A 13,437-nucleotide genomic window follows, 5' to 3' on the forward strand; every position below is an offset into this window, starting at 1 on the left:
TGAATTGTTTCCTTTCATTTTGTTATAACCTAGTTGTCACCATATCATCATACTTCGATTTGGATTCAAAGAAAATTTAATATGTATAATTTTCATTTCTAAGATATATTTTGCTAATGAATACTTAAATATTACTCGCTACCGAGGTGTCAAAGGAGTGATTGAAATGACCTGGCGACAGCCAATATATATATATATATATATATATATATATATATATATATTGTCAGTGTATTTGGGCAGGAGTTTTTCTCTAATGCATGTTTCATTAAAAGTGATGGCTAGTTGTGCATTAATAATTTTCTTAAAGGTATTTTCCATATACCTTATTAAGGAAGGAAATTTATGACTTGGCTGTATGTAGTCATATTAGCTAGATCGCGATTTCGGGTTCAAGACCCTTCTTCAGTAGCTATAGGGATAAGAATTAATCCGAAGATTCTAGTAAAGATCTAAGTTTTATACTAGAGTTTCTATACTTGCTAATCACTGGGGGAGGTCACCTGGTAATACGGGCAGGGACGAAATGTCACGTGCGCTAGGGAGCCTCCGGGTTTGTGTTGTGGCGGAATATGGCGTTTTGTCTCGTAGTTGGACGAGTGGCGTTTTGTCTCGTATTGGCGTTTGTGGTGTTATGTCTCATGTTTGTATTTGTAACGGTTTGTCTCATGCTTGGAAGGGCTCTAAGGTCTTCTGCTTGTACATTTAGGTTTGGGCTCAACTCTTTAATATACAACGCTTCTAAAATTGGGAGGCGTCTATCGTCAGTACATAAATCCAAAATATCTGTGTTTTTCTCTAGTGTCTCTCTTGCTAGTGTTGTGCCGTGGGCTTCTCTTAAGTGATTTTTAGGGGCTCCAGATGTCAGGTGGTATGAGAGGCGACGGGATAACCTCATTGTCGTCATGCCAATATAGGTGGATGGGAGGGCTTCACAGTTCCCTCGTGTACATGTGAACCTATAGATGACATGTGATTTCTGAAGTTCCTTTCTCTCTTGTAGGGGGCTGTTTCTAATAAGAAGGTGGCTAGTTTTCTTAGTTTTATAATAAATCACTAGATTTAGTATTTTTTCTGGATTGACTGGTTTAATGTTTCTTTTTATAATTTGTTTCATAATGCGTTCATCTTCTTTATAAGCTGACGAAAAAGTGGATTTATAATATATGTTGATTTTCTCTTTATTTTGTTTATCATTGTTGTTGTTATGCCAGCCGTCCATTATTTTCTTTGTTTGAAATTTTATCTCTTTTTCATTGAAGCCGTTATTGATCAGAACTTGAGTGGAACGTTCGATTTCATCATGCACTTGTGTCCATGTGCTGCAGTGAGTTAGTGCTCTTCGAATATAGGCACTGATGGTAGAGTCCTTATATCTTTGAGGGCAGTCACTGGATCCATTAAGGCAGTGTCCAGGGTTAGTGGGTTTTGTGTACACTGTTGTATTAAGATAATTTTCATTTTGTTTCACTAAGAGGTCGAGGAAGGGTAAAGCTCCGTCAATGCTATCTTCCATAGTGAAAGTGAGTTCAGATGTCTCTTGTAATAGGTGGCGGAGTTTTTCAGCTTCATTGCTGTTATTGGTTTTAATAAAGACATCATCAATGTATCTACAGTAAATATCTGGCTTTTCTGTTTTACTGAATGCTTCTTCTTCTTCTACGCAGCCCATGAAGAAGTTTGCCATTAATACTCCAAGGGGGGATCCCATTGCAACTCCATCAATTTGGCAATATTTGTTTCCACGGGGGCAAGTGAACGGGACTTCTTTTGTACAGCATTCAAGCAGTTTACGTAGTGTAAGTTCTGGAATGTCTAGTATAGGTGTAGTGTTATCGTGGTACACTTTGTTGATGATGTAATCAATTGTTCGATCTACGGAAATATTGGTGTATAACCCCTCCACATCAAGAGAAGCGATTCTACCTTTAGCAGAGTTTACCTTAATAATGTCTAGGAAATCAGATGTAGATTGTAGACTATAGGTGGCGGGAGTGTAGGGAGTTAGAATGGAGCACAGTTTCTTGGCGAGTTTGTACGTAGGTGCAGGGATTTGTGAGATTATGGGACGGAGTTTATTACCAGGTTTGTGTGTTTTGACTGTCCCATAGCAGTAACCCATACCATACTCTCCTGAAAGTTTATTAAATTTTATTTTGCTGGCAGCATTATTCCCTTCTATAAGTCGATTTACCTTTTTCTTGAGTGATTCTGTAGGGTCTTTGTTGATCTTTTTAAACTTAGATGTATCATTGAGGATAGTATCTATCTTTTCTAAATACTCAGAGGTGTCCATGAGTACGTAAGTTGCCGCTTTGTCTGCTTTCCTGATGGTGATACTATGGTCTGATTTTAACTCTTTTGCGGCCTCGATGTGTTTCTTGTCAATCAAATTGCTGTGATATTTTCCTCTTGATTTATGAGCTTCAGCAATAACATCTTGGAAAATACCTTTAAGAAAATTATTAATGCACAACTAGCCATCACTTTTAATGAAACATATAGATATATATGTATATATATATATATATATATATACATTTAATTATATATATATATGCATATATATGTACATATGTATGTATGTATATATACCATCCAGTACAGAAATGATTAATTAATCGAGATAGTATATAACGCTTCAGCGACATATATTTACATACATCATCTGAACGTATGAGTTTTTAACACATTGTATACTTTGCATTTCTTTCCCCTTGGATGGATTATATATGTGGTTGTACACTGACATACTTACAATGATTGTAATTATCATTATGGTAAGAATAAATGTGATTGTAATAATGATAATCATAAAAATGTTATACTCAATATTTATTAACTTCCCAATTTATCCGTGTGAATTCCACAAATACGATAAGTTGAGTCACATCGTACGTCTAATAACACGTCGGTAGGCTGTATCACGAAATGTTTTTATAAGCTGAAATATTTCTTTGTCGCGGCTCGTGCCGCTTAAATTCTTCTTATCGGCTTAAGAAACCTGCACAGCGAAGCTATAGCGATAATCCCATACCACACTCCTGGTCATATGGCCATTTCCCGAAGGTTGAGTGTGGTTTGAATTTTCCGCCAAAATCATCGGAAATTTAAAATTCCCGGCTCTGTGCAGGCATGCGCATTGTCGACCCCACCTCCCCCTCCCTATCCCCTCCCTTCTTACCCGGCTAGCTCGAGCCGGGCGTCGCGTCACTTCAATGAGAAATGAAGGCTTCGCCTGTGGGAGGAGGGAGGGACCCTAAATCTGTGCAGGTTTCTTAAGCCGATAAGAAGAATTTAAGCGGCACGAGCCGCGACAAAGAAATATTATCGGCTGAAAGAAACCTGCACAGCGAAGCTATGCATGAGACGAGGACAGGTGGGAGGAGAGGTGAAGCCTGAATCAAACCGTTATTACGTGTGTCTTTCCTATGGGAGAATTATTCATTTTATCACTCAGTAGAGGGGAGAAAGAAACGTCAAGTACCCACGCCGAAGAATGTGACATGCACAACATTGCACTGTTCACACAATGCGTAAATTATACGAAATTTGTATCCTGTTCAACGGTTCCTGGCCCCTCCCCACTCCTCGGTCGCCCTTTGCCCCCTCCACTTTTTTTGAGATGAGAGGGGTGGAGCCGTTTCCATGGCGACACATGGGACAGGGGCGACCGAGTGGTAGAGACACCGTGTCCCCAAGGGAGTCGTCGATGTCCAGTCCCTAGGTCCCGCACCCGCTCCACAGAGTGGGTGCGGAGAAACTCCAGCGATGCCACAAAGTCCCTGATGCTGTGGGCGTGCGGGGCATGGCCCGGGTCGGCTCTCTCCCAAAAAGCGGAAGGGCAGGTGCGCCCGGGACCTCGGGGTTAGGGGAATCCTAAATTTCGAGTTGTAGAAGAGATGATCCTCAGAAATCTCTTCCGTGTGGTCCACGTAGTCTTCGAACGCACGGACCGGGCGCAGTGGATGTGGGTGTCCTCCCTCCCGGAAGGATTGTATTCTGAGAGGGCCGATCATGTCGTCCGCTCGGCCGTTCCTGGCCAGGAATGTTGGTGATGGAGAGAGGGTTAGGGCCGAGCTGTCCTCCTCCAGTTTGGAGACGGACGGGTGGCGGGTGATTGCCGCCAGCTGTGAAGCCCTGTAGTCCGTAGTCAAGGCGAGCAGAAAGGCGACGCGTCGAGGGAAGTGTTCTTCCTCCATAATGGCCCTTTCGAACGCCAGGTACTGCAGAACACGATGCAAGGACCAGGCCAGGACCGGTTGATGTCTCGGCTCTCTCGAGGCGCTGATCCCCTTCATTAGGAGGGTTCACGCCCTCTGTGGCACTCGGATGTTCATGCCAAAGCGTAGCGGATCAGTGAGGGCTGTATAGTGAGGCAAGATAGTCGCCGGTGCCCTGTTGGTGGAGGTAGCCAGCCAAGTCAGGAAGTCCGGAACCATGCTGGCGGAGATGGTCACCATCGCGCGTCTCCGAAGGCAGTTCCGGAATCTCCGTCAGCAGGACCCACACTGCCGCACTGAGGACGGAAGGTGAGCTCTGAGCATCTTGTCTGCTGCCTCTGTAGAGAAGAGTTGGCTGAGAGCTCCCCGTAGAAACTCCAATTATCAAGTTGGAGTGACGCTTGGAGAGGCGCGGTAAGGCTGTTGGCTAGGCAGGCTGACCCCAGTAGAAGGGGAGAAGGGCCCCATCTCATTAGCTCCCCGAACCACGGCTGGGTTGGCCAGTAGGGAGCTATCAGGAGGACCTGACCCTTGAAGGATCTGAGGGTCTGCATCACCTTCAGGAGGACTAGTGTCGCTGGAGGAGGAAAATGAATACGTACCTCCAGCTGTTCCAGTCCTCCGTGAAGGCGTCTGGGCCTCCTGTGCGTGTCCTTTGGATGCAGATGAGGTAAAGGGGGAGCTGGGTCGTGTTTGGGGAGGCAAACAGGTCCACCTCTGGGGTGCCGTAGCGGAGGGAGAACGACTCGAACACTTGTGGGCGTAGTTGCTACACTACGTAGATCTCTTGAAACCTGGATAGAGCGACCGGCGTAGGGCCCCCGACCGAAGCCAGGGACGCAACAACCTGTGGAGTGCTGAGGGTATCGGCCCGGGCAGGTCACGCGGGAGAAGCAGTATGCTCCTGTCGACCTCCCGTACCAGCCGTCGGCGCCCCAAGCGGCTCAGTGGAAGGGCCGGGGTCGCGAAGTTGAGGCACCCTCCCCCCCCGCCACCGAAGGAGGGAGGACGTGTGAGAGAAGCACGCTCTTTTGGCGCAGGGGAGCACCCGAAGGACGCTGACTGTGTCCCACTCAATCCCGAGCCAATAAAGTCTCTGTGTGGGAGCAAGGGCAGACCCGTCCCAGTCCACCCCGAACTCCACGTCCGCCAACACACTCAGAGCCACTGAGATGTCGGCCGATGGACCCTCCCCGGTGGGCAAATGCATCAACTAGCCGTCTAGGAACATGAGTGTGGAGACGCTTGCTTCCGTCCAACGTACGCCTACCACTCTCACTAGTTTCGTGAAGATCCTCGGGGTAAGCGAGAAACCGAAAGGGAGTATGCGAGGCCAAGTTCGTTTCCGAGCGACTTCGTCCGTGGGCGTTAGTCAAGAGGCTTCGTCCTGGGTGAAGACGTTCCCTGAGCGTCTCCCACGAAGACGGGCCTGGACCCTCGGTATGTATCCAACTCACCCCAAGTCTTCCCGCGGGAAGTCCTCGAAACCCGTGGCGAGCGTCTTCATCCAATAGTGTGCTATGGCAATTTGTGACGTCTCATCACCCACAAGCGGACTTCTATATGTTTAATACCTAGTGACATCATGTGATTATACTGTGACGTCACCGGATTGATCATGGCGCCATAGGATCGTCTCGTGACGTCACAGGGACACAAATTGACGTCATAGGACTACATGGTGACGTCAATTTATCACATAATGACGTCATCTTATCATACCGTGACATCACTGAGTCACAGTGAGCGTTGAAATAAATTTTGACATGGTAAAATTCTGGACCATCATGACTGTAGATTAAATTAAGTTGAATAGGAAAAGTCATGTTCATTTCGACCTAAGTCACAGTGAGCGTCGAAATTAATTTTAACATGGTAAAATTCTCGACCATCATGACTGTAGATTAAATTAAGTTGAATAGGAAAAGTCATGTTCATGTTGACCTGAGTCACAGTGGGCGTTGAATTAGTTTAACATGGTAAAATTCTTGACCATCATGACTACAGATTAGCTTAAGTTGAATAGGAAAAGTCATGTTCATTTCGACCTAAGTCACAGTGAGCGTCGAAATTAATTTTAACATGGTAAAATTCTCGACCATCATGACTGTAGATTAAATTAAGTTGAATAGGAAAAGTCATGTTCATGTTGACCTGAGTCACAGTGGGCGTTGAATTAGTTTAACATGGTAAAATTCTTGACCATCATGACTACAGATTAGCTTAAGTTGAATAGGAAAAGTCATGTTCATTTCGACCTAAGTCACAGTGAGCGTCGAAATTAATTTTAACATGGTAAAATTCTCGACCATCATGACTGTAGATTAAATTAAGTTGAATAGGAAAAGTCATGTTCATGTCGACCTGAGTCACAGTGGGCGTTGAATTAATTTAACATGGTAAAATTGTTGACCATCATGACTACAGATTAAGTTGAATAGGAAAAGTCATGTTCATTTCGACCTAAGTCACAGTGAGCGTCGAAATAAATTTTAACATGGTAAAATTCTCGACCATCATGACTGTAGATTAGCTCAAGTTGAATAGGAAAAGTCATGTCCATTTCCACCTGAGTCACGGTGAGCGTCGAAATTAATTTTAACATGGTAAAATTCTCGACCATCATGACTGTAGATTAGCTCAAGTTGAATAGGAAAAGTCATGGTCATTTCGACCTGAGTCACAGTGAGCGTTGAAATTAATTTTAACATGGTAAAGTTCTTGACCATCATGACTATAGATTAGCTTAAGTTGAATAGGAAAAGTCATGGTCATTTCGATCTGAGTTACAGTGAGCGTTGAAATTAATTTCAACATGGTAAAATTCTTGACCATCATGACTATATATTAGCTTAAGTTGAATAGGAGAAGTCATGTCCATTTCGACCTGTTTTTTGTTTTGTTTTGTTTTTTCAAGGTCAAGGCATTTTATTTATGTAATACCTAGCACTTTGCGCCAACTTAAACTGTACTATTTAAAACTGATTTTCCTCTTCTCATTACACTAAATGATTGTAGTTTCTTTGAACTAATTTATACTCATTTTAACTAACACTAGACTCCCTAAGTCTAAAGTTTTGTGTTTTACTTGGGGGTGGAACATCAGGTAAGTCATCTTTAAACTCAAGCCAAGTGAAGTTGATAAGAGGTTGGCTGTGGCTCATGAGAAGGGCTGGGTGGTGATTTTTTTTTTTTCTTTTTCTTTTTTTTTTTTTTTTTTTTTGCTTAAGAAACCTGGAAGGAGGGTGGTGCCGTGAGGCGTTAGAAGACCATTGAAGCTCGGAGGTATGGGGCTGCCGAGGCCTGATGATCCTCGGGGAGCCACCCTCCGTATCATAAGACACGTCCCCTTGTCCTCCAAGAGGCCCGGGTTCTTACCACGGACGACTTGAGGACGTATGGGGAACGGAGTACGAGTGGAAAAGGTCAAAGTCTACGCCTAGGGCCTGACAAAGAAAGTTATAAGGCGTTAAAGGACCATTATTGGTCAAAGGTATGGGGCTGCCGAGGCCTGATGACCCTCGGGGCGTCACCCTCCGTATCATAGGACACGTCCCCTTGTCCTCCGAGAGGCCCGGATTCTTACCACGGACGACTCGAAGACGTATGGGGAACGGATTACGAGTGGAAAAGGTCAAAGTCTACGCCTAGGGCCTCACAAAGGGAGCCATTAAGGCGTTAGAGGACCATTATTGGTCGGATGTATGGGGCTGCCAAGAGGCCTGATGACCCTCGGGGGCACCCCCTCCGTACCATAGGACACGTCCCCCTGTCTTCCGAGAGGCCCGGGTTCTTACCGCGGACGACCCGAAGACGTATGGGGAACGGATTACGATCGTATAAGGTCAAAGTCTACGCCTAGGGCCTGACGAAGCAAGCTATGAGGCTGTTAGAGGACCATTGATGACCGGAGGTTTGGGGCTGCCGAGAGGCCTGATGACCCTGGGGGGGCGCCACACTCCGTACCATAAGACACGTCCCTCTGTCTTCAAAGAGGCCCGGGTTCTTACCACGGACGGCCTGGAGACGGGGACGTATTGCGATCGTATATGGTCAAAGTCTACGCCTAGGGCCTGATACAAACCGTGAGGCAATAGAGGACCGATGATGGTCGGAGGTATGGCGCTGCCGAGAGGCCTGATGACCCTGGGGGGCGCCACACTCCGTACCATAAGACACGTCCCCCTGTCTTCAAAGAGGCCCGGGTTCTTACCACGGACGGCCTGGAGACGGGGACGTATTGCGATCGTATATGGTCAAAGTCTACGCCTAGGGCCTGATACACCCCGTGAGGCAATAGAGGACCGATGATGGTCGGAGGTATGGCGCTGCCGAGAGGCCCGATGACCCTGGGGGGCGCCACACTCCGTACCATAAGACACGTCCCCCTGTCTTCAAAGAGGCCCGGGTTCTTACCACGGACGGCCTGGAGACGGACGTATTGCGATCGTATATGGTCAAAGTCTACGCCTAGGGCCTGAAACAAACCGTGAGGCAATAGAGGACCGATGATGGTCGGAGGTATGGCGCTGCCGAGAGGCCTGATGACCCTGGGGGGCGCCACCCTCCGTACCATAAGACACGTCCCCCTGTCTTCCGAGAGGCCCGGGTTCTTACCACGGACGGCCTGAAGACGGGGACGGATTGCGATCGTATATGGTCAAAGTCTACGCCTAGGACCTGATACAAACCGTGAGGCAATAGAGGACCGATGATGGTCAGAGGTATGGGGCTGCCGAGAGGCCTGATGACCCTGGGGGGCGCCACACTCCGTACCATAAGACACGTCCCCTGTCCTCCGAGAGGACCCGGGTTGTTTACCAGGGACGGCTCGAAGACGGGGACGGATTGTGCTCGTATAAAATCAAAGTCGAAGAATGGGACAAACCAGCAGCCAAGCGGAAAGCGATAAAACTAACAGACGATTAACCAGCAGGTGACGCGACGCCCGGCTCGAGCTAGCCGGGTAAGAAGGGAGGGGGAGGTGGGGTCGACAATGCGCATGCCTGCACAGAGCCGGGAATTTTAAATTTCCGATGATTTTGGCGGAAAATTCAAACCACACTCAACCTTCGGGAAATGGCCATATGACCAGGAGTGTGGTATGGGATTATCGCTATAGCTTCGCTGTGCAGGTTTCTTTCAGCCGATAACTACGTTTTCGATGGCGGATTGTACTAATATTTCAACGATTATCTAATTCGATGGCATGCATACGTAATAAAGTTTCCATGGAAATCCGAGTGTTTGCTTCAAAATTTCAACAAGATTAGTATGTAAATATTCTTACCTGGTAGGAATCACAAGAAGCTTCCTGATGATGCCCACATCCACAAACATATGTTTAACTAACAATTCAATACTGGCTGAAAAGTGCATCATAAACAGCAAATAAAACACAACGGGCAGATTATCCAACATATCAAAAATAATATAATTAAGATGCAAGTGTCCTCTTAAATGAGTCAGTATTTTAAAAATTACGAGAAACAATGACAGATAAAAAACAATGGACGTCGTATTAAAAAAAAAGTCCAAAAGACTATAAACTAACCGAGCAAGTGGGTCTGCCCCACATCTATCATAACTCTTACTTCCTTCCATTTCACTCTTTCCTTCCACTAAACCCCGAATTCCCCCCTCCCTCCCTCTCCCCCATCTTATCTATCCTGCCCTCTAACTAACTTTCTTGTTAAGACTGAGTATGGACAATTTTGAGGTCAAGCTCACATTGTGTTGTCAGCCAAGGACGAGGGAAGATTTCTGGAGACTGAAGAAGATCCATGATATATTTGTCAATACAGAAGAACGTCATGCAACCTTCTCCTGACTGAGTACAGATTTAGGGATCTTAATCTACAATAGTTTATGCCTTTCAACCAGGGCCGTAGCCAAGGGGGGGGGAGGCTTAGCCCCCCAAAAAAATCCAATTAACCTCCCAAAATTTATTTTTTCTCAAAAGTACTATAAATACGCTACACCGGAAAACTTACAAAATAAGCTAAGTTTATGGTGAATTCGTGATGCATGATGTATATACATAAAATATAGAATTGTAGTTATCATTACAGGCATATCAAATGTTATCAATGATTATAATACAGAAGTTACCAAGAATTCGAACCTGTGAAAAAAGTTTCCCCGACACACACACACACACACACACACACACAAACACACACACACACACACACACACACACACACACACACACACACACACACACACTTCAACGAATGGACGGCTTAGAAGACGTTCTGAAGAAAATTGAAGTTTTGTGGATCCCAACGCAAAGAGAAGTGCCTATTGTATTTACAGGGTGGGGGGGAATTGCTCGTGGAGTGGTAGGGAAAGAGGAAAAGGGGAGGGATTACTGAGGGAAATGGAAGGAAATGAGGAAGGAGTAGACTTGGCCCAGGCAGACAGGCGAAAGGTAAACAAAAGGCCCCCCGACGACGATGAAATGTCTAATAAAAATGTAAAGATTAGAAGTATAGATAAGAGCAATACAGTAGAAAGTGATGAGAATATTTTCCAGGGATTTAAAGAGGGTGGGGGGGACACAACCCCCCCCCCCGACTGACAAGACTAGAAGAGAAGGTCGATAAGATGATCGAGGACTTGGAGCGTAGGTTCGGTCATGTTAACAATATTATACGGAGAGTTGAAAAATTGGAAGAACTAGAGAAGGCGAACAAAAACTTAACTAAGGAAATTGAAGAATTAAAAAAAAAAAACAGTTAAAAGAAGTAAAAGATGAGAATAAAGTCTTAAAGGAGAATAATAAGGAGAACAAGGAGGGTTGGAAAAAAATTCAAGAAAATAGCAAAGTTGCATTCACTGACATAATCAGACAGCAAATGAATGAACAAACTGAAAACTCAGTTATTAAAGTGATGAGACAGAAGGAGAATATAGTAAGAGACTTAGCAGACAAAAAGAAATGTATAATTATATTAGGAATGGAAGAGAAACATAACCCAGATAGAACCACAAGAATCAAAGAGGAAAATGAAAAAGTAAGAAATTTACTAGAATTAGTTCAGGAAGATGAACCAGAAATAATGAAACAAATCGAAGAGAAATTCAGGCTCGGGAAATATAGTACAGACAAGACCAGACCAATTAAGATTAAATTCAGGTCACAAACTACGGCTGAGAATATCTTATCCAGAACAGGGAAATTAGCAACAAGTGAACAATATAAAAAGGTATGGATAAAAAGGGAAATGAATAAAGAGGAAAGAGAGGAAGAAAAACAGAAAAGACTTGAAGCAAAGGAAAAAAACGAGATAAGAACGGAGTCAGAAAAAGAGAGATTCTATTGGAGAGTAGTGAATATGAAACTAAAGAAAGTCGACATACAAGAGAAAAACAAAAGGGAAACAGAGAACACAATGGAAGTGGCAGAAAACTAAGAGTGTCTTACACAAATATAGATGGATTAATAACAGGATTGAATGAGCTGAATGATTATTTGAAAGAAAAAGAACCAGACATAATGGGAATTGTAGAAACAAAATTAAAAGGTCCACTACCACCCAACAGTGTAGGACATGATGCATATAATTATTGGATTAGAAACAGAGTGAAAAAAGAAGGGGGTGGAGTTATGTTCCTGACTAAGAAGGATATAAACGTGAAGTGTGTCACATATGGAAAGAATACAGTAGAAATGATAATGATGGAAGTAGAAGACAGAGATAAGAAGAGCAGAAAGTTTGTGATAAATTATGTGCCCCCGAAAACAGCCTCATGGGAAGAGAGTGAACATAAAAGTATGTTAGAGGACACAAAGATAACATTAAACAAGATAATGGAAGAGGGAGGAAAAATAGTTATGATGGGCGACTTTAATTGCAAAGAAATCTGCTGGGAAGAAATGACAGTAAAGGGTGGAGACGGCTCATGGGGAAACGTTCTACTTGAGATGGTTACTGACCATACAATGACACAATGGATACAGGAGAACACTAGGTATAGAAATGAAGAAGAGCCATTGAGACTAGACCTAATAATTACATCCGAACCTAGAATAGTGGACAAAATTGAATATAAAACACCAATAAGTAAAAGTGACCACATATTGATTGAACTGGAACTTAATGAAGAAAAATATATGAAAAGAAATGAACAATATAGAAAAGGAAGAATGATGTATGAAAAAACAAACTTTGATAAAATAAGAGAATTCTTTCAAAAGGAAAACTGGGAAGAAATATACAAAGAAGAAACAACAGTAGAAGAGAAATGAAATATTTTGACAAAAATTTACAAAAAAGGAGTGGAAAAGTATGTCCCAAGACAAAAACAAGAAAAAGAATATGTAAAATGCTGGTACAACAAAAGCTGTAGGGAGTTAAAAGACAAAAGAGACAAAGCCTGGACCAGATGGAAAAAAGACAGAAGACCTGAAAAATGGAAAATATATACCTGTTATAGAAATGAATATGTACAAACGTGCATAGAGGAAAAGAGAAAATATGAAAAATATATCATAGAAAAGTGTAAAGATCAACCAAAACTATTCTACAGATTTGTAAACAATAAACTGAAAAACAAACAAGACTTGGAGAAATTAAGACAAGAGGGAGTTGAATACACTGAGGAAATGGAAATGGCGGAAATTATGAACAAACATTTTAAATCAGTGTTTACAAGGGAGAACATACAACCTGAAGAGAACGAATGGAAAGAGAAAGTCCCCCCTATGGAAGAAATAGAAGTAACAAAGAATGAAATATTAACACACTTGAGTAATCTTGATGTCAGAAAATCGCATGGACCAGATGAAATAGCAAACTGGATACTGAAAGAATGCAGGAATGAACTGGCAGACAAAATACATAGCATACTAAATAGTTCCTTGAAAGAAGGAAAAGTTCCAGAAGATTGGAAAAAAGCAAATATATTACCTATATATAAAGGAGGAAATAAAGAAGAACCTACCAACTATAGACCAGTCTCTCTAACAAGTACAATAGCAAAAATTTGTGAAAGAATTGTCAAAAATAGATGGGTAAAATATTGAGAAAAAAACAAAGTGTTAAATCCAAGGCAATTTGGATTCAGACAAGGACGATCATGCGTCACCAATTTAATATGTTTCTATTCAAGGCTAATAGATATAATACAAGAAAGAGATGGATGGGCGGACTGTGCATTTTTAGACCTAAAGAAAGCTTTTGACAAAGTACCACATAAGAAGTTGCTT

The sequence above is a fragment of the Oratosquilla oratoria genome, chromosome 19 (genome assembly GCF_046742065.1).
Source record: "Oratosquilla oratoria isolate Oo_2021 chromosome 19, ASM4674206v1, whole genome shotgun sequence".
NCBI lineage: Eukaryota > Metazoa > Arthropoda > Malacostraca > Stomatopoda > Squillidae > Oratosquilla > Oratosquilla oratoria.